Source organism: Procambarus clarkii, chromosome 94 (assembly GCF_040958095.1).
Source record: "Procambarus clarkii isolate CNS0578487 chromosome 94, FALCON_Pclarkii_2.0, whole genome shotgun sequence".
NCBI lineage: Eukaryota > Metazoa > Arthropoda > Malacostraca > Decapoda > Cambaridae > Procambarus > Procambarus clarkii.
Genome location: NC_091243.1, coordinates 58,015 through 80,387, shown reverse-complemented (window position 1 = coordinate 80,387; position 22,373 = coordinate 58,015). Strand labels below are relative to the sequence as shown.

Below are 22,373 nucleotides of genomic sequence, written 5' to 3'. Positions count from 1 at the left end.
ACCATTGTATGTGAAGTTTTCACGTTAATATTCGTTGCAGTGTGTGGCTACTGCGTGAATAATATACGTAATTATATGTTCGAGGTGTTTTAAGAGCTAAATGAACTGCTGGAAGGCTTGGTCTCGAGTCGTTAGTTGCCATCTACCACTTTGCAAGAAAGTCCTAAAAGAATTTTGGGCGTTTTCACGCTTAAAGTATATCGAAACGAGTGGTAAATATTTAGATAAACCCTCAAATGATCATGAAATGACTACATTAGTAACGATTTTGATGGTAAATTGTAACGGCGACCAGACGTATCTGGTAACCCCTCCTTCACTCTGCCCTCCGCCCTCAGACAACTATCACCACACTCAATGCTCCTCCTTCCTCATCTAACGTCAAATTGGCGTCAGATTACCAAAAGGAATATGCTACCAAACCTCAATCAACTATATAATTAACCTCATTAAACATTAAACTTCGGTATAAAAAGTCGTAGTTTCAAACTGCGAGTACGTGCAGAGAGCCAGAATTTGGCTCCAAAATGTGGCTCAGGCGTCGAATTTGGAATGCTTGGGTTATTTTGAAAACTGGAGGGGGGGGGGGGGTAAAATGTGACCCATCGCCGCTTTCAGTAATTGGCATATTTTCGGGTTTTCTGGGTGGCTGAGTTTAGTGCTCTTTTATATATATATATGATAATGCGAACAAGCCTGAATGGTCCCCAGGACTATATGCGACTGTGAGTTAGGGGTGTGAGTTTTCAGTCATATATCATAATCAATGATGTTCATAGATTTATACCTTCTCCAGAGGGTTTGCTTAGTTATCAAAGCTCATTAAACTATATGTTTCGTCCATCTAGTTCCCTTTTTTATTTATTTCTCCTTTTTGGCACATATTTTTTGAACGAGTTCAGGAATGACCCATTATTTATTTCCATTTAGGCTTATATCAAGGTCCGCTGGTGTTGGTATAGTATTGTAAGTGTTTGCTGGGGGCATGTTGGATAGCGAGTGTTTGCTGGGGGCATGTTGGATAGCGAGTGTTTGCTGGGGGCATGTTGGATAGCGAGTGTTTGCTGGGGGCATGTTGGATAGCGAGTGTTTGCTGGGGGCATGTTGGATAGCGAGTGTTTGCTGGGGGCATGTTGGATAGCGAGTGTTTGCTGGGGGCATGTTGGATAGCGAGTGTTTGCTGGGGGCATGTTGGATAGCGAGTGTTTGCTGGGGGCATGTTGGATAGCGAGTGTTTGCTGGGGGCATGTTGGATAGCGAGTGTTTGCTGGGGGCATGTTGGATAGCGAGTGTTTGCTGGGGGCATGTTGGATAGCGAGTGTTTGCTGGGGGCATGTTGGATAGCGAGTGTTTGCTGGGGGCATGTTGGATAGCGAGTGTTTGCTGGGGGCATGTTGGATAGCGAGTGCTTGCTGGGGGCATGTTGGATAGCGAGTGTTTGCTGGGGGCATGTTGGATAGCGAGTGTTTGCTGGGGGCATGTTGGATAGCGAGTGTTTGCTGGGGGCATGTTGGATAGCGAGTGTTTGCTGGGGGCATGTTGGATAGCGAGTGTTTGCTGGGGGCATGTTGGATAGCGAGTGTTTGCTGGGGGCATGTTGGATAGCGAGTGTTTGCTGGGGGCATGTTGGATAGCGAGTGTTTGCTGGGGGCATGTTGGATAGCGAGTGTTTGCTGGGGGCATGTTGGATAGCGAGTGTTTGCTGGGGGCATGTTGGATAGCGAGTGTTTGCTGGGGGCATGTTGGATAGCGAGTGTTTGCTGGGGGCATGTTGGATAGCGAGTGTTTGCTGGGGGCATGTTGGATAGCGAGTGTTTGCTGGGGGCATGTTGGATAGCGAGTGTTTGCTGGGGGCATGTTGGATAGCGAGTGTTTGCTGGGGGCATGTTGGATAGCGAGTGTTTGCTGGGGGCATGTTGGATAGCGAGTGTTTGCTGGGGGCATGTTGGATAGCGAGTGTTTGCTGGGGGCATGTTGGATAGAACATAAGAACAAAGGTAACTGCAGAAGGCCTATTGGCCCATACGAGGCAGCTCCTATTCTATAACCACCCAATCCCACTCATATACTTGTCCAACCCGTGCTTGAAACAATCGAGGGACCCCACCTCCACAATGTTACGCGGCAATTGGTTCCACAAATCAACAACCCTGATTGAGTGTTTGCTGGGGGCATGTTGGATAGCGAGTGTTTGCTGGGGGCATGTTGGAAGGATTAGGCTATAGGAAGGATTGTGCTACAGGAAAGATTGGGCTATAGGTAAGATTGGGCTACAGGAAGGATTGGGCTATAGGAAAGATTGGGCTATAGGTAAGATTGGGCTACAGGAAGGATTGGGCTACAGGCAGGATTGGGCTACAGGAAGGATTGGGGTACAGGCAGGATTGGGCTACAGGAAGTATTGGGGTACAGGCAGGATTGGGCTACAGGAAGGATTGGGCTACAGGCAGGATTGGGCTACAGATAGGATTGGGCTACATCTCCAAATGTATATTTGCCAGATAATTTGGCACTAAAAACAAAACGCATATATTATTGTTTAGACTAAATCCACTACTCATTACTTTCCTGAAGTTGTCGTATATACACTTCAAAATCTGCGTGTAAATCACGACAATTAAAAAGTAATGAAAAATGTGACAGTGTCAGACCACGAAGGAAGAATTGAAACAGGAATTTCCGTAAGTATTTTCGTATTTAATAACACATCTTCAGAAGGGTGTTTCAATTCTTCCTTCGAGGTCTGACACTGTCACTACAGAACATGAATGTATTTAACGTTGCAATGAATAATGAGAACAATTATTATATGGATGGCGTAATAATAGGGGAACATTAGCGCCTCTGGTGGTCAGATGCTTAACTGTATTAGAGGTTGACAGTTTAGATATTATGGTGAAGTAAGGGTGAGTGGCGCGTCTGGGAGTCCCGCTTCTTAACGTGTGGCTCAGTTGTCGACCAGCCGCCGCCTGGCAAGGGTCATGTTGATTACTAGTGTGCAAATAAATTTGTGTTGCAGATATCTTTATATAGAAAGGATTGTTCGGGGTATGTTTTATGTTGTTATTTCCCCCTCCCCGCTCAGCTCGTTGTCGCCGTGTGGGGGCTTGGTGGGCGGCTGCCGGAGTGTGATGCTCCTTGGGACAGTCCTGTCCTTTTCTAGCCTTGTGCTCCTGCTGCCGTCCTCTCCAATTCTGCTGGGCATCTTTTCCTTTTCCTTCTGTTTCGTTTTTCTCCCCCCTCTTCTCCTATCTGCTTGCCGTTTCCTGCCGACCTTTTGCTCGTTCTGGTTCTTCCCTTGGACTTCTTCTATTTTGACGCCCGGGTGCTTGAGGAGGCATACTCTTGCACCCGTAGAACTGCAGTACCCGACGTCGAGAGCGAGGGGAACCTTTTATTGTCAATCCCCACTTCGTCACTGAACCCGATCTCGACGGACTGTCGGTTTCTTAAGGTGGCGTTTGTGGGGCGTATACTCACGACGCACCCCTAGGAGGCCCCGACAAGATCGGCGATAGCTTCTTGTTGGGTGTCCTGCCTCTAATTGTGGCTCCATGGTGGGTGTGGGGGCACATTCGTGAGTGAATTCTTCTTTCGTCAAGATGATTACCCCTGCTTCGGCTTCTTCTGGTTTACCTTCTCAGGCTCGTGGGGTGGGCGACCAAGCCACCGAGTCGGTCCGTATTGGAAGACCGGGCTCTGTAGCCTCCGCTGCATTGGGCCCCGACCTTGCTCCTCCTTTGGCCTCTCTGACTCCTTCCCCTGGCTCCCCTCCCTCCTCTGTGGTTGGGTCGAGCCCCAAGCCCCCAGTGGTGACTACCTCGTCCCCTGGCGCGGCTCCTTCTCTAGTTGTTACTACTGCGCCTTTTAACCCCTCTCTCTCTGGGGGTTCTCACCGCCGTTCTCGTCACGGCCGCCCTCGCTCGATTCCTTCCAGTTCTGCTACCTATCAAGCCTTGTTTGGTCCCGCTTCGTGGGCCAAATATTTTGATCTCCTCCCTCTTGATTCTGCGCCTCCTGACGATTTCTCCCTTCATCGACATCTCATTGATTCCGTGGATGCCTTCATTACTTTTAACCCCACTCGTCTCGGTACGCGTGTCGTTGCTGCTCCTTCTCAGGATGCTGCTTCCCGCTTGGCTGCCTTATCCTGCCTTGGCGAGACCCCCGTTCGGGTCTCGAAGAACGTCCAGTTGAATGCCAGTGTTGGCACTATTTTGCTCCCGCCCCATGTTGCGACCGGTGTTCGGGACCTACGCGACTGCCACGACGATATTCGACATATCCTCGCTGCCCAGGGCCATTCTATTCTCCAGGTGGACACGTTTACTCGTCCCCCTCGTGGTAGTCGCCGTCAACCCCTCCGGGTTGTGAAGATTACCTTTGATGGTAGGACCCTTCCACCCTCTGTCATTCTTGCTGGTGCCAGGTGCTCTGTCCAGGAGTACATTCCTTCTCCTCGGCTCTGCAACAAGTGCTGGAGGTTTGGGCATGGTGCCCTCCGCTGCTCCGGGACTGTCTCTCTCTGTCCTTTGTGTGGTGGCGAAGGTCACTCTAAGTCGGAGTGCGCTTCTCCCCAGGCTCGTTGCCTCAACTGCGGTGAGGCCCATCCTACCTTCTCCCGTGCGTGTGTCCATTACAAGCTTGAGGCAGCCGTCCTCAACTTGAAGCACCGGGAGCGTTTATCTTTTCCTGAGGCGAGGCGCCAGGTTCGCCGGCTCCCGCCTTATGCTAATATCTCTTATGCTCGCGTGTTGCGCTCTTCCTCTCCTCGTCCTTCCCGCCTTCCTCAGACTCACAACCGTTTCCAGGCCTTGGACCCTGATGCGCCCACTGCCCCCTCCTCTGTCCCTTTGGGTTCTCTCCCGAAGGATCCTCCTCCTGGTCCTCTGTCTGGGGTTCCCCTTCCTTCTACCCGGTCTGTCGTGTCTTCTGTGTCTCCTTCCTCGTCCCCCTCCGATCCTCCTTCCCATCCTCTTCCTCCATCTATCGGCTCTCCCCGCCGCCTGTCGGTGCGGGCGGATGTCCATCGCTCTCCTAACGGCCGTCGTGTGTGCTCTCGTTCGGCTTCTCCTGTTGAGACACTGGAATCCGTTGCCCGGTACGTAGTTGCTGGGACACCGGTCTCTTTAAGTCAGAAGCGTAAGCCTGGCTCCTCTCCTTCCTCTTCCCCGGCGGGTAAGAAGGCTTCGCTTTCTTCCTCAGCTCCTCCTTCTGGCTCTGTTGCTCCTTCCACTCCCGTTTCAGTGCTTGCGCCCCCTGTTCCTGCTATGGAGGTTTCTTTGGCCCCTGCTTCCCTTTCGGTTGCTGCTCTTGCTGGGGTGCGCTCCTCTCTTTCTACTCCCCCTCTTCCTGCTGCTGTCCTTGACTGCTCCTCTCCGTTGTCTCCTCCTCCTCCTCCTCCTCCGGACCCTGCCCGCCCACCTCTGATCTGTTCTCCCGTTTCCTTCCCTCCGTCTTTGCTCAGTTTACCCATGCCCCCTAACCCTGACTTTGCTGACCCTGATCCCGACCCTGATATTCTTTAACGTGCTCTGTTGGTCTTTCGCCTTTGTTTCTTCCTTGTTCTCTGTTTTTGTCCTTTCTCTTCTCGTCGTTGTCCATTCTTCAATGGAACGTTCGAGGTTATTACGCCAATTTCCTCGAACTCCAACTTCTGGTTTCGCGGTTTTCGCCCCTTTGTGTCTGTCTCCAGGAGCCGATGCTTGGTGCTCGTCCTGGTCGTTTTCGTGGCTATTCCTTTCTCTCCCCCCCCCCAGCCATTGCTGGGGCTTCTAATTCTTCTGCTCTCTTGATTCGGGCTGATGTTCCCTTTGTTCCTTTACTTTTTCCTTCGCCTCTCCATTGTTCTGCTGCTCGTATCTTTGTGGGGAAATGGTACACAGTTTGTTCCATTTATCTCCCCCCGAGTGTCCCGCTCTCTCTTCCTGATTTGAAACACCTCCTAGACTCCTTGCCGGAGCCTGTGCTCCTGCTGGGTGACTTCAATTGTCGTCATTCTCTTTGGGGTGACGTTCTGACGAATACCCGGGGTCGCCTCCTTGAGCCGTTTCTCCTCTCTTCTTCCCTGTCTCTTCTGAATTCTGGTGAGCCCACTCATTTGGACTCTCGAACTCGCACCCTTTCTTGTCTTGATCTTTCTCTCTGCTCTTCTTCTCTTTACTTAGATTTCACATGGCAGGTTCTTGATGACCTCCATGGAAGTGATCATTTCCCCATCCTTGTTTCCTTTTTCTCTTTTCGCCCTTCCCTCTCTTTCCCTAGATGGCAGTTTGCTAAGGCGGACTGGACCCTGTTTTCCCTCAGTGCTACTCTCTCTGACCTCTCCCTTCTGCCCCTCTCTCGCGCTCTCCTCCTTTTTCATGACACTGTCTTCGACGCTGCCCTCCGCTCTATTCCTCGCTCTTCCTCTCGGGGTCCACGGAAGTGCGTTCCCTGGTGGAATGCGGACTGTGCTCGGGCTGTCCGCTGTAAGCGTGCAGCCTGGAAGAAGCACCGCCGTAGGCAGACGACCGATTCTTTTCTTTTCTTTCGGAAAGCGAGTGCGGTGGCCCGTAGGGCCATCCGTACGGCTAAACGTGAATGTTGGGCATCTTATGTCTCGACAATTACGTCCGAAACCCCTCTGGCCCAGATCTGGAAGCGTATCCGCAAGATAGCGGGTAAGTTCGTTCCCGATGTTTCACCGGTCCTTCACCTCCATGATACTCTTGTGGCGGACCCGTTGCAGGTCGCTTCCGAACTGGGTTCCCACTTTTCTTCTGTTAGCTCTGGTCTTCATCTTCCCCAATCTTTCCTTCTTCGTAAACCTGTCCTTGAGTCTCGTCCTTTAGATTTCTGCACTCATCTTCAGCTTCCCTATAATGATCCCTTCTCTCTCTCTGAACTTCGTTCTGCCCTGGCCCTCTGCGGTTCTACGGCGGCGGGCTCCGATGGTATTCATTATGAGATGCTTCGCCATCTCCCTCCGAGCACGTCTCAGTATTTACTGAGTCTGTATAATCGGATCTGGGAGTCGTCGTCAGTCCCTGAGGACTGGCTCGATGCCGTTGTCCTCCCTGTTCGCAAACCAGGGTCTCTGGGTACTTCCCCTAAGGACTTTCGCCCTATTGCTCTCACAAGTTGTGTCTGCAAACTCTTTGAACGTATGGTTAACGTTCGTCTGATGTGGTTCCTGGAACACCATCACCTCCTCTACCCTTCTCAATTTGGTTTCCGCAAGTGCCGCAGCATGACAGATGTCCTGGTGAACTTGGAGGTCTATATACGTACTGCTTTTGCTGCGAAGACCTCCGTTGTTGCCGTCCTTTTTGACCTAGAAAAGGCTTACGACACCACTTGGCGTTATCATATCCTATCTCAACTTCATTCTTTTGGCCTTCGTGGTCATCTCCCTCTCTTTCTCCGCAGCTTCCTCTCTCGTCGTTCCTTTCGGGTGCGCCTTGGTACCGCTCTCTCTCCCCCTTTTCAGCAATACGAAGGTGTGCCCCAGGGTAGTGTTCTGAGCACTACTCTTTTTCTGGTTGCCCTCAATGGTCTTCTTTCCTCTCTTCCTTCTGGTGTCTTCTCCGCTCTCTATGTCGATGATCTTACCCTTTGTTGTCAGGGTGATGATTCGCCTCTCCTTCAACGCCGGCTTCAACTTGCGATTGATGCCGTGTCGTCTTGGGCCACAGGTCATGGCTTCAAGTTCTCTACTTCTAAGACTTGTGCCATGACTTTTACGCGGAAACGGGTTGTTCTTCGTCCCTCTTTGTCACTTTATGGTCATCCCCTTGAATACAAAGATTCCGCGAAGCTTTTGGGGTTATTCCTTGACACTCGTTTGTCTTGGTCTCCCCATATCTCTTACCTCCGTGTTGAGTGCTCTAAGTCCCTTACCCTCCTTCGGGTCTTGTCCCATACTTCTTGGGGGGCAGATAGGCGCACTCTCCTTGCTTTACATTCCTCTCTCGTCCTGTCTAAGCTCGATTATGGTTGCCCTGCTTACTCGTCTGCTTCTCCTTCTACTCTTCGCCGTCTTGATGCTTTGCACCATACTGGATTGCGCCTCAGTTCTGGTGCCTTTCGTTCGACTCCCGTCCTTAGCTTGTATGTTGACACTGGCTTCCTGTCTCTCCAGGACCGCCGTGATCGCTACTGTCTTCGGTATCTTGCGCGGTCCTTGCAACATCCTTCCTCTCGTCTCTGTCGTGCTTTAACTTTTACCCCTCCTGCGGTTCCTGTTCCTCTTCACCACCTCCCTCTTTCTGTCCGGTTATCTCGCCTGCAGGATTCTCTTTCCGTTCGTATTTCTGATGTTTCTCCTCGTGTTGTTCCTTCTTTGCCCCCGTGGAGGGTCCCTCTTCCGCGGTTTTGTACATCCTTGACTCGCATCACTAAAGCTTTTACCCCTCCTACAGTTCTAAAACGCCTTTTCCTCGAGCACTTTTCTTCTCACTCCCGCTCCGTTTCTGTCTTCACCGATGGGTCTAAGTCAGCGGACGGTGTTGGCTACTCTGTTGTTTTTCCTGATCGCACTTATATGTGTCGCTTGCCTCCGGAGACTAGCATCTTTACAGCGGAACTTTATGCTATTCTCTATGCTCTTCGTCTCCTGCTTTCTCGTTGTCAGTCTTCCTTTGTGGTTGTTGTTGACTCTCGTAGTGCCCTCATGGCTCTCGGGTGCTTTAATCCAGTTCATCCGGTAGTTGTCGAGATCCAGCATTGGCTGTTTCTCGTTCACAGTAAATTTAAGTCGGTTGAGTTTTGTTGGGTTCCCAGCCATATTGGCGTGTCTTTAAATGAGCGTGCGGATGCTGCCGCTAAGGAAGCTGTCCGCTCTTGTCCCATCTCTCGTAAAGGCATTCCGTATTCCGACTTTTACCCGGTTATCCATTCCTCAGTCCTTACCCGTTGGCAGGCTTCTTGGTTGTCTGTTACTGGTAACAAGCTACGTACTCTTAAATGTTGTGTTTCCTCGTGGCCGTCCTCCTTCCACCGTAACCGGCGGTGGGAAACAGCTTTAGCGAGGTTGCGTATTGGCCATACTCGCTTAACCCATGGTCACTTGATGGAGCGCCGCCCTGCTCCTTATTGTCCTAGTTGCATTGTCCCTCTTACGGTCGTGCATGTCCTTCTTGAATGTCCTGACTTCCAGGACGAGCGTGTGTCTTGCTTTCCGACCGCCCCTCGCGGTCACCTGTCCCTCGATAGAATTCTTGGTGACTCGGATACTTTTGATATCGTTCGCCTTATGCGTTTTTGTTCTCGTATTGGCATCCTTGGTGATATTTAGCGCCCTCTGATTATTTTGCATATTTGATGGTGCTACATAGCCTTCCCGGTTTGGTGCCTTCTTTTGATAATTACTTACTTCCTTATGTTGTTATTCCTTATTATTTTGTATATTTTATGTATTTAGACAAAATATAGAGGAGATTGTCAGGTGGCAGCAGCCATAGGTGTACCCGCGAGTTAAGTCATTAGGGCGCTTGTGGTGGCCTTAATAGCAATGCCAGTAGCTAGCCATCAATCTTGAGGTTATCTTTAGATGATTTCGGGGCTTAGCGTCCCCGCTGCCCGGTCCTCGACCAGGCCTTCTTCTTGTAATACATCCCCAGGAAGCAGCCCGTAGCAGCTGCCTAACTCCCAGGTACTTATTTACTGATAGGTGAACAGGTTCATCAGGGTGAAAGAAAGTGGCCATTTATTTCAGCCTCCACCGGGGATCGAACCCGGAACCTCAGGATTACGAATCCGAAGCACTGTCCACTCGGCTGTCAGGCACCTTAAAACAACCCAAAGAGAGACCTTCGACATATTTTGATGAAAATCTGAATGAAACTAGACATTTTGGCCACAGATTGTGTGAAGGTGGTGGTGGTGGTGCTGGTGGGGGGGGGGGTGGATTAGGGGAGTGCAGGTTAGTACGATAAGCATGATTCAGAATGATGGAAGGAGAAGGGCTCGTATGATCAATTGACTTAAGGGCCACCATCTACAGTGGCCTCGACGGGGACAGGACGGCGGCGCCTTGTCAAAGGTCAGCCTTCCTACTCCCCCCCCCCCCTTATTTTTATTGAGGATTTGTCTTGTGTATATTGTGAACAAGAGGAATGACTCGGCATTTACGACTTGAGTGGTTGAGCGGGTTCATGGGTTAATCCCCAATATGAGAGGAACAGCACACCTATTTTCTGTGTTACATTGTGGCTTGTTGAGCTTGAAGCTGTTGTCCAGCCTGTCTATGTCAAATATTGCATTTTAGAGAAGTGGTCTGTATTAATAGCCTCCAATTTGGTCAGTATTATCATTTTTTTTTTTTTTTTAATTTGTAATACTGACCAAGTTGGAGGTTATAAATACAAAGCACTTCTCTAAAAGACTTTACAAAGTATAAAGCAATGCATTAAAATAGTATTACAAAGGCCTCGGCTGTTAATTATTTATTTATATATCTACAAGAAGTTACATTGGGTTTCTGAGAGTACATAGCATGAAGTGTTTACATTCTTGTAAAGCCACTAGTACGCATAGCGCTTCGGGCAAGGCCTTAATCTAACAGATAATATTAAGGAGGTAATTTCTAGGAAAATTTATAGGCTAATCTATCAAACTCTATAACAATTTAAACATTTATAGTGTTAGTCCTTCAAAGATTCGTGGTAGTGACAGTTGAACAAGTTCTGGCATGATTGTTGTTGCTGTCTTGAACTTTCTCCAAAGCGGAAAATCATTGATGTGTTTTTGAAGTGAAGTTTCCATATTAGGACACAGTAGGCCAGATGGGACCACAACAGAGACTCGTACAGTTGAATATTCAATGTTGTTCGTTTAAGTCAAAGATTCGTTTAACTATTCTTAAGGATTGTTTTCATATTAACTGAGTCCCAGATGTTCAATGGCTGGTACATCATAACTCCTAGGTAATATTGACTTAAATTTACCAGAGGGCCACCATTTCTCCATAGTGCCCTCTACGGCAACAGGAAGCCGGCGGCTTGTCAAAGGTTCCAATACGGTTCCTGAGGAAATTGTCTATCTGTATTTTGAGTGCGCAAACTGCTGCATTATGACATTAAAGGTAGTTTGATAATATGCACAACGTGTCTTGTAGCTAAGCTAAAGGTGACTTGTAATGTTTAGCAACAAGTCACCCTAGATTGTTTAGTGTGGTGACGACGACGTTTCGGTCCTGGACCACTCTCAAGTCCACTTGAGAATGGTCCAGGACGGACCGAAGCGTCGTCATCCCTTCACCTGCTAGTGTGTGGTCTGGTCAAACTACTTCAGCCACGATATTGTGACTCATCGCCTGCACTTAGTGTGTTAACGACTAGGGCGATGGAGTGGTCATATCAGGATGGCAATTGTGCAAATAAATGTGGAAGATAATTGTTTCCATCTTGTTTACTCTGCGATATAAAATAGTTTCACCTGTAAATGTTTATTTTTGACAATGTAACCACTAGACTTCTAACGTTGGTTTGATGCTCATAGACCATATACTGTACTTGAGAGGTTTTAAGCATGTTGTTTATATAATTTAGGCCAATACACAGCTAAATAAATTAATAATACACAGTACGTTTATCTAAGATTAGCTAAAGGTTTGTTTTTAGTGGAAGACCCTATTAAGATAATGTGACTTTAACTTTAAACTTGTAACTTTAATGTAACTTTAAAAGAACATTGATGCTTAACAATAGCCTCATGAGTCCAAGACAAAAATGTATTCCGTTAGGCTATTGCAGTCTTATCAGTCTTGCCTACTCGCTATTGTTGTTACAATCTGTAATTAATCTCCATTGCAGTTTCACCTTTTCCAGTGATTGGTTCCAGTGTTCTTGAAATTCATAATTATATTTTCCTACTCGATTGTATTTGAAATAAACTGTTTATACTTACCCTGGTGCTACATAGCCTTCCCTGTTTGGTGCATTCTTTTGATAATTACTTATACTTGCCCTAAATATATGTAAAAAATATTTTTTCAGAAGTGTGACACGTGTGGACAAGTGTTGGATCAGAGGAGTCAAGGTAAAGTGCTTATTTAACAACTAGTTCTGGGGAGGGGGAGTCTGGCCCTAGCTTCGGTGCGGGGCAGACGTGTTGAATCGGCGCTCCAGCAGTTTGGTGTTGTTTGCCCGTTTCGGCCGGTTGGGGGCGGGTGTGTGTCTGCTCGCCTGTGCTGACGTGGCGTTACGATGGGGGTCCCTCTACCCCCAGTCGTCCGGGCTCAGTCTGTGGGACTAGAGTTCTCTGTGGGGGCTGGTTACCCGGAGATTGCCCTGGCTTGTGAACTGCTCTCTGTCCCTGTGTTTGCGATTTATGGGGTAGAGTTGGTAACGGCCCGTAGGGCCATTGTGAAGTTTGCAGAGGAGGCGGCGTATCGCGATTTTCTCCGGCGATACGAGGGGCGGACACTGCCCCTGCCGGATGGTGCGGGCACTGTCACCCTCTCGGATAGAAGTGGTGCACTTACTTACATCAGTGTGCATGGGGCTCCCTTGGAGTTTCCAGAGGCTCTGCTACGGCGGTATTTCGGGCGGTTTGGCGCAGTTGTTAGTGTGAGAGTGAACGTGGTGTCTTCTAGTCCTCTTAAGGGTGTGAGGTCTAACATTCGCACCCTGGGCATGAGACTCCGGGCGGATATTCCGTCCTCTGTGCGCCTTATGGGGTACAACGTTCGGGTGTTTTACGCCCGTCAGCCGCGGACGTGTTATCGTTGTGGTCTTTTGGGCCATCAGGCTGCTGACTGTTCTGCGCCTTCTGTTGCACCAGTGAACCTCTTCAGTGAGGAGGATTTTCCGCCCCTTCCTGTGGGGGATGATTCGGTGGGTATGGACGTCTCTTCGGCTGAGGAGGTGCCCTCTGTAGCAGCTGTTGCTCCCCCTGTTGTTGCCGCATCTCCTCCGGAGGTTGTGTCCTCGCCTAGTGCTCCAGCTGGTGTCCCTGAGCCTCTTCCGCCTGCCGTTTGCTCGGTCCCCTCGTCTTCCAGTTCTTCCTCTGCTGTGTCTGTCCCGGTCCCTGCACCCTCGCCGTCTGTCCCGGCTGTGCTGGGAGCTGAGGTGGATCCGGAATTCCCTCCTGTGCCTGGCCTGGTGCCCCGTGTGGTTGAGGAGGCTGCCGTGCTGCGGCGTGCGTCGGTTCGCTCGGTTGGTGCTGCGCGGGTCGCTGAGTCTGCCTCCGGGTCTGATGATGCTTAGGCCCGAGCCTAAGCGTTCCCGGCGTTCTTCTGTGTGGGCTGATGTTGGCGAATTCGACGAGTGTCGTCCTTCCGTTGACGGTGGCGTGGCTCCGGATGTGGTGCACACTACGGTGGTGGCGGAGGTACACTTGCCTGAGGATGCCGGTGCCGGCGTTTCGGCCTCAACCTCTGGTCCGGTGTCTGAGGGTCCTGCGTCGGATGGCTCCGGTTCTTCGTGGGCGGTGGTTCCCCCTGCTGTAGTTGGTGGTGAGCGGGGTGGCCTGGTGGTGATGTTGAGAAAGGATGCTCGCTCTGGATGTTCTGTGGCCCCTTCCTCGTTACCCGTTTCCTCGGCAGCGGTCTTGCCGCCTCTTCCGTTTCCTGCAGTCCCTTCCGTGTCTCCTGCGGTATCCGTGGAAGTGCTATCGTCTCAGCGTCCGACACCTGCTCCGATGGCGAAGGCGTGGCAGGCTCGGCGTCCCTCGTCCGCTTCTCCGGTGTCATCTGCTTCCTCGAAGGGCGTGGTTGGCGCTCCCCAGCCTCGTTATGCGACTTGCGTCAGTGACCTTAGGCTTTGGCCGATGCCGCCAGATATAGATGTTCCCGAGTTTATGATACCCGCTCGAGCGCGGGGGATCAAAAACCCTACCGACCTTGAAGATCTCGTCTGGGAAGCTTACAAGTCGAAATATCCTCGTGAGCTGTTCCCGGAGAAGTACATTTCTCACGATGTTCCTCGCAAGTGATTTCTATGTATTTTGTGTTGCCTGGTTGTGGGGTGTGTATGTGAGTGGGTGGGGTGGGTATTGTTTCCCGGTTCCTGCGTGCTCCGGTTTGTTTTGTGGGTTTTTTTGTATGGCTCGTGGGGGGGTGTGCGGTTCCTATGCGTTTGTGTGTTCGGTTATGGATGTCGTGTGCACTTGTCATATTGTGTGCCCTTCAGGCTGTTGGCGTGTGCTCTTTGTTATGTTTTGCCTTCCGTTTGTTATGGCGGATCTGTTTTCTTTATTGTTATTGTCCTTATTCTTGTATGTTTCTCGCCTCTCTGTATGTATTTGAGGTGTTAGCAGGCTTGTTTTGTGTGCATTTTGTCCTGGGGTTTTCCCTTATGTTTGTATTACACTGTTACTAATTGTGTATTGTTTGTATGTGCATTTTTTTGTGGTCAGCCCTTCTGGCTGGTCTTCTATTGATTTGTTCCTTTGTCCTTGTACATATGTGTGCTTTGTACTTTTGTTCTGTGTTATATTTGTTCTGTTTTTCTTGTACGTTATACGCATGCTTGCATGTAAAAATAAAAATAAAAAAAAAATAAAATAAAATGTTCTGGGGAGGAGCGGGTGGAACTAGATGGACGTAGAAAACTTTACATTCTTGTTACACTAACACTGGTTTGTGCCTCGGAGAGGCTGCAGGATCCAGTAAGTTCAGTAGAACTTCGGTTTCAACTCCTTTTGACCATGTCGTAGCTCAGTCGATTACGGCAGCGTCTGGGATGCTCTCGGATGCAGGTTTGAATCCTCGTCCCCGCCCTTGTGGATTTGTACACTCTTGTTAGCAGGCTGAGAGCTTTTCTTTCCCATAGATTTATTTATAGAAGAGTTAGCAATAAGTCGGCTGGGTTTATTAACGTATTGTTTTTAGGTCCCATTTAGATTATGCAGTTCAGTTTTGATCGCCATACTAAAGAATGGACATAATTCACTATAACACGTCAGTTAGGATGACAAAGTTAATCCCGTAAATTAGAAAGCTTCCGTATAAAGAGATGTTGGAAAAACCTTAACTTGACATGATTGAAGTGTACAAGTGGATGAATGGGCATAACAAGGAAGTTATTGATAAAGCTTTAAATGAAGATAAGTTCAGATTTAGGAAATACCTGGGTAAATACTGGTTTGGTAACTGGGTTGTGGATTTGTGGAACAAATTACTGAATTATGTGCAGACGACGAGTCACAATAACGTGGCTGAAGTATGTTGACCAGACCACACACTAGAAGGTGAAGGGACGACGACGTTTCGGTCCGTCCTGGACCATTCTCAAATCGATTGTGGATCATACTACTGGATCACTGGATCCATATTACTGGATCATAATAGGCATAGGAATCTTCGATAGGTTGAAGCTTAGGTTAGACGTATATGAATGAGTGTAGGTGGATATAAATAGGAAGTGCCACGTGCTGGACAATAGGCCATCTGCAGTTTCTTGACTTACGTTCTACTAGTTTACACTCAGAACGCGACTCTCCAATCAGCTTACATCTGTATCCTCAATTGCTGCTAGGTGATCAAGGGCGAACATTTAACCTTGAATGTTTAATACAAACCAAATGATGGGTAGCAAAGATGTATGGTAAGGAAAAAGCTGGGTAGCGAGGCAAGTTTTGGGGTAGTGAAGAATTAGAATATTGTTCAATGTGGGTGATAAAGACTTGCTGTGAAGAGTAGGTAAAGAATAAATTGAGAGATAGGAGAATTATCTCAAGAACCTTAAGAAGAATTATCTTAAGACTTGGACTGGCTGGCATATGCATTATATCTCATTAATGCATATGCCAGGGGGGGGGGGATCTCCCCAAAGGCATAAACTGCTAGGTCAGGTCATCCACAAACCCATATCCAATGACTCCAAGGTCATGGGAAGCTTTACCTTCCCATGAAGTTGGAGGATTGTTGTTGGGTTTGTGGATTTGGAATGAGGGAAGAAGCGGGCTGGATGAGGCAGTTTATGTCTTGGGAAATATTTGAAATCATTTCATTTAGAGATGACTGTGAGCAGAAATGACACGCTATAGTAGTCATTTATAGTGAAGATGATAATGTATTTTCCAAATGAGAAAAAATTATGCGTGGCGAAAACTTAAGTTGAGATAAAAGTATGTTGTCAACAGCTCTACAATAAAAGATTTCATTGTGGAAGAGATTCCCGCCCGAAAGGTCGGCCATCTTGGCGCGCAGTTTGAACGCTCCTGGCTGGACTTACTTTCCACACCTCGCCTGGAGCTCATCTTTGAATTCAGCTGGCTTTTTTGGGCCAGTGTGTGCTCACTGCAGCTACCCAGGGGCTCACAGCATCGGGGGAGGCCGGAGCCTCCCTAATGGACGCCATATTTTGGAGCCAAATTCTGGCTCTGTGCACGTATTCGCAGTTTGATATAACGACTTTTTATTCCCAAAATATGCCAAGTGCTGAAAGCGGCGTTTGGTCACATTTGTCCCAATCCCCCATGCAGTTTTCAAAATATCCCAAACATCCCAGTTTCGAGTCCTAAGCCATATTTTGGAGCCAAATTCAGGCTCTCTGCACGTATTCGCAGTTCGAAATTCCGACTTTTTATACGCAACATATGCCAAGTACTGAAAGCGGCAGAGAGACATTTTGCACAAACTCCCCTGCAGTTTTCAAAATATCCCAAACATACCAATTTCGAGGCCTGAGCCATATTTTGGAGCCAAATTCAGGCTCTCTGTACGTATTTGCAGTTTGAAATTACGACTTTTTATACCCAACATATGCCAAGTACTGAAAGCGGCGTTTGGTCACATTTGTCCCAAACCTCCCTGCCGTTTTCAAAATATCCCAAATATCCCAATTTCGAGGCCTGAGCCATATTTTGGAAACAAATTCTGGCTCTCTGCACGTATTCGCAGTTTAAAATTACAACTTTTTATACCCAACATATGCCAAGTACTGAAAGCGGCGTTTGGTCACATTTTTTCCCAAACCTCCTCCCAGTTTTCAAAATATCCCAAACATCCCAATTTCGAGGCCTGAGCCATATTTTGGAGCCAAATTCTGGCTCTATGCACGTATTCGCAGTTTGATATTACTACCTTTTATACCCAACATATGCCAAGTACTGGACACGGCAGTGAGTCACATTTTGCACAAACTCCCCTGCAGTTTTCAAAATATCCCAAACATCCCAATTTCGAGGCCTGAGCAATATTTTGGAGGCAAATTCTGGCTCTATGCACGTATTCGCAGTTTGAAATTACGACTTTTCATACCCAACATATGCCAAGTAATGAAAGCGGCATTTGGTCACATTTGTCCTAAACTTCCCTGCAGTTTTCAAAATATCCCAAACATACCAATTTCGAGGCCTGAGCCATATTTTGGAGGCAAATTCTGGCTCTATGCACGTATTCACAGTTTGAAATTACGAATTTTTATACCCAACATGTGGTATATTATAATAATAAAAGGTAAACAATTGGTAGTTTAAGAAGGAGCCATAACAAAGTGGTTTAGGCTACCAATTGTCCCTCCCATTAGTGTGTAAGAAGATTTCAGGCAGTTTACAAATATATACAGTCCACTCAATTAATTCTTACTTAGAAAAATAAATAAGACATAACTTTATCTTATTAAAGTCAATTTAAATAAAGAGATTAGCTGCCTGGTGTTTGCCCACACAGCTCTGGTGCCTTTCGTTCGACTCCTGCCCTCAGTTTGTATGTTGACACTGGCTTTCTCTCTCTCCAGGACCGCCGTGATCGCTACTATCTTCGCTATCTTGCGTGGTCCTTACAACATCCTTCCTCTCACCTCTGTCGTGCTTTAACTTTGACTCCTCCTGTGGTTCCTGTTCATCTTCATCGCCTCCCTCTTTCTGTCTGGTTACCACGCTTTCTGTTCGTATTTCTAATGTTTCTCCTCGTATTGTTCCTTGCCTCCGTGGAGAGTACCCCTTCCAAAGTTTTGTACGTCCTTGACCCGCATCACTAAAACTTTTACCCCTCCTAGGGTTCTGAAACGCCTTTTCCTTGAGCACTTTTCTTCGCACTCCCACTCTGTTTCCATCTTCACCGAGGGGTCTAAATCTGCGGACAGTGTGGGCTACTGTTTTTTTCCTGACCGCACTTATATGTGTCGCCTCCTTTCGGAGGCTAGCGTCTTCACAGCAGAACTTTAAGCTGTTCTCTATGCTCTCCGTCTCTTGCTTTCTCATTGTCAATCCTCCTTTGTGATTGTAGTTGACTTTCGTAGTGCTCTCATGGCTGTAGGGTCCTTTAATCCTGTCCATCCGGTGGTCATTTATATTCAACATTGGCTGTTTCTTATTTCTAGTACATTTAAATCGGTAGAGTTTTGCTTGGTTCCCAGCCATATTGGTGTTTGTTTAAATGAGCGTGTGGATGCTGCCTCTAAGGAAGCTATCCGTTCTTGTCCCATCTCCCATAAAGGTATTCCTTACTCCGACTTTTATCCTGTTATTCATTCCTCCATCCTTGCCCATTGGCAGGGTTGTTGGTCGTCTGTAGTTGGTAACAAGTTGCGTACTCTCAAACGTAGTGTGTCCCTGTGTCCTTCCTCCTGCCTCCGTAACCGTCGGTGGGAAACTGCTCTAGCAAGTTGCTGATTGGCCATACTCGCTGAACTCATGGTCACTTAATGGAGCGCCACCCTGCTCCTTATTGTCCAAATTGCGTTGTCTCTCGTACAGTTGTGCATATCCTTGTTGAATGTCCTGACTTCCAGGATGTGCGTGTGTCTTGCTTTCCGACTGCCCCTCGCGGTCACTTGTCCCTCGATAGAATTGTTGGTGAATCGGATACTTTTGATATCGTTCGCCTTATGCGTTCTGTTCTCGTATTGGCATTCTTGGTGATATTTAGCGCCCTGTGATTATTTCGCAGTTTGAGGGTGCTATGTAGCCGTGTAGGCTACATAGGTTTGGTGCCTTCTTTGGATAATTACCTTACCTTTCACTGCATCAACTTTTGGTGAATGATGGATTCATACTCGAAGGTCCTTATTTCATCGTTCTATTTCGTTGTAATGTTAATGTGGTAGTTGTGATATGGATTGTAAAACCTTGCATGTGAGCCAGAACAATGTTATTTGTATATTAAGAAGAATTTGTCAGTCTTGTTACCATTGTTAGAGTTCATGTAGATCTTTGTAAGGCCTCGATATCATTGGTTTTTTTTTACTCTATAAATCTTGGTGTTTGATGTCATCGATTTATAAGGTTTAGACCCTTGTGGTATGAATCTCGCAAAATTTTCCAGTCATTTCTGTTTAGGACGCTTTAATTTGACTGTTACCATTGAGTTTCTACCATTGATTCTGTGCCTGTTTTTCCCCTCCTATTCTTTCATATGGTACCTTATCAACAGCTTTAGCAAGCAAGTGACATGTGTACCAGAAGTCTTGTTTGAATAGCTGGTTACCATTTCCACAAAAAAGTGACCAGGTTTGTTTTTAACAAACCAATGTGTTATTACAAGATGATTGTCACCTCGCAGATGCGAGGTGAAACTAATCTGACAGTTTTGTGCTTGGTTATTTCGAAGATTTGAGTGACATTTGAAATCTAGATAAACTTGTTATGAACATCTTTTAACTTTAGTAATTTTGGCTGAGAGTTCATTTAAGTTTGGATTAAATTCTAGGCATGTGGTAATTATAAATTTTAGTTTGTAAGGCTCTTCCAGTTTATGGTACTTTTTACAGGTAGTGTATAATACACTACTATCCTTAATTACTTCTATTCATCAGCTTGAAACATTTGTGGTTATGGGATGTCTGGTGTGAATAATGAAATTTTCATTCAAAATATTTGGTAGGACAAATCAAAGTCCAGGAAATAAGGCAGACTGGTGTTGGGGTATCACAGTTCTCTCTCTACTCGGTGAGCAACCTTAACTGTACTTAATCCTGGCAAGGTTGCCAATGTTGGGGTTAACACTTACTCTTGCTCTTACTCTGATTGAGCAACGGTTATCTCCAGGTCCCTCACCGTAGCCCTGCGGGTCTTCACTCTAATCCTCTCGGCGCCACTGCATGCCAGGAGAGTATCCCAGTCAATCTCAACCGGCCTTCTAATTGAGAAGGAGTGGGAACACACTTCTTGTTTACTTAACTGTTGTGTGGCCCGCCCCAACCATAGGGCTTTACTATTAACCACAAGGTCGCCAACTGGTGTTTTCGGTGTCCAGTAACACCTCAGTGGACTGGTGGAATTAGTGGTAGCCTTGGCAAGGTCACACTCAAAAGATCAGGAATCCGGCAGGTACTTACTCTTATCACTCTTTGCTTTCCAGTATAATATAGCCACAAGATCAATGGAGGGGATGATATAAACACAAAAGTAATTTTGTATTTTACTTAAAATGCATGAAAGATGTCACAAGGTCAATCAATAAATAGATCAGCTGATCCTGGCTGTGGCCGGTAGTTCCCACGAATATTATGCACTCACTAAGTGGCAACACCTCCCCTCCTCGTCAATGTCAAGAACAGCTGATCGCCTGGCTCCGCGCGAAAGTTTATTGCTTGTTTTCTAGATTCGCGCGCGCTGTTTCTTTAAGTTCTCCAATATTACTAGAAACTCGCACACTCGAGATTGGCAACAAATAGCATGTATTACTTAGTTACACTATACTTGGGCTCAAACAGTCGTTTCTACAATCAATGCGACAATGACTCACTGTAATGGTTTTACCTGCCCCTCATTCAATGATATATTATGAAGTATTTAACACTGGAGTTTTCAGTACTTTCTCTCGTGGGCGATAACACAATAATTCACTGTACTCACAAATGATTAATCACTGCATGAACATAGACATATATAATGTATATAAATTAGACATCAATAAATGGTAAATACATAGTTTCTGGGCACATAGCCTAACCTCCAAATACTGGCATAATATTATATATAATTTATCACTATATGTTCTCATCAAAGTCTCTAGAAAGATATACAAAACACAGTAAATTTATCACTTGTTCCGGGTGCCTGTACACACCAATAATAAACATGAAAATTATAAGTACTCTTGATAGTACTATCCTGCACACTGGTGCTTTATTGTGACATTGGTGAGACTTGCTCACGACATATAAAATCCTCAGGCTAGATAATATAGCCGAATAATATAGCTAACTAAAGGGGAATGGGGAGGGAAACTGGAAACACCTACTTCAACCTATCCTCCGATGAGAGTTGAGTTGTAGCTCCTGGTCCTTGTGTCGGGAACGCCCCCACACACACGTTGTCGTGTCCTACCGGAACCACTCGTCGTCCCACCGTTTAGCGCGTCGTCTCTGTGCCTTCTTCCCTGCAGGTCCGTACTCTTCCTCGACTTCTTGTAGGGTCGGAGTCGGTCTCCTGGCCGTCGACTTCTCCCAACAACGGCTGCCGCCTACGTCTCAGCTGCAGTCGTCCGGAATCCCAAATAGTCCTCTCTTCCTCTGCTACCCAGTGGCTCTGTCAGCCACTACGCCGTCACGACTGGGTGAACTGCTTCAGACGTCGCCTACGTCACTGCACAGACTTCACTTCTTCTTGCACAGTACCTGACTGGAGCACTTGTTGCTCAATAACCGTCGATTCCCTCTCTGGTTCAACACATGAACTAGGGAAGACCTCACAGAGTACTGGCAGACTTCAGGTGACGCGTAAATCCACGGGAGCGGGAAACAACTGTCAAACTGACAGGACCAATCGTCGCACGTCCAACCTCCTTGACGTGTCGTGTCTGACTGCTGGCGCCAGCGCGGCGCGCTGCCCGGACCCCCTTCCTTTCGTGACGTCACTTTCGCCACGGGAAGTTCTCATTGGCTCTCGGTGCCACATTGCTGTCGGTGACCAATCCGGTGCCACTGACGTCACACAGTTTTGGCGGGGAAACAGGAGAGCCAGCGCCATCTTGGCTTCCTAAAGGGCCTAAACCACAGGCCAAAATATTACTGTTTCACAAATTTCTCGGCTCTCCGAGATCACTCCACTCTCTCCCATATATCAAATCGATGCCTGCGACGTAGAGAACGCTTGGGAAAAGTGGACATGACTCTTACTGCAGGCGTGGGAGAAATATAAGGGGGGGAACACCGTCACACTGGTCATGTCTAATATTAGTTTTTCTTATACTAGAACTTTCAGAGTTGGATTTTATTTTTGACAATAGGTAGTTTCATACTTTCCTATCAAGTTTTAATATCTAGCCCATTATAATTAACTTCTGATTACTGGAACCACAGTGTTCCAGGTCTGGCATTTAGTAAGGTATTGGTGAAAAACCATATTGTATAGATGTTTTAGTTTGACATTTAAGTCAACGTATTTTTTTTTACAACACTTCCACTAATCTTTCAATGTTGCTTAGCCTTAAATGTAGTCCATACAATTGATAAGTTTAATTTTAGTCAAGTGTAAAATTAAGATACTTTGCAATTTAG

At 47.2% G+C, this 22,373-nt stretch overlaps 1 long non-coding RNA gene across 1 annotated transcript in view; it reads left to right on the top strand.

The window, feature by feature from the left end:
* Positions 1 to 12,023, top strand: part of LOC138359925 (uncharacterized) — a 386,355-nt gene extending 374,332 nt beyond the window's left edge. Inside the window, exon 3 of the long non-coding RNA XR_011226157.1 lies at positions 11,979 to 12,023. This is a non-coding gene — a long non-coding RNA (uncharacterized lncRNA). The remainder of the gene's footprint in view (positions 1 to 11,978) is intronic.
* The last annotated feature ends 10,350 nt before the right edge of the window (positions 12,024 to 22,373 follow it).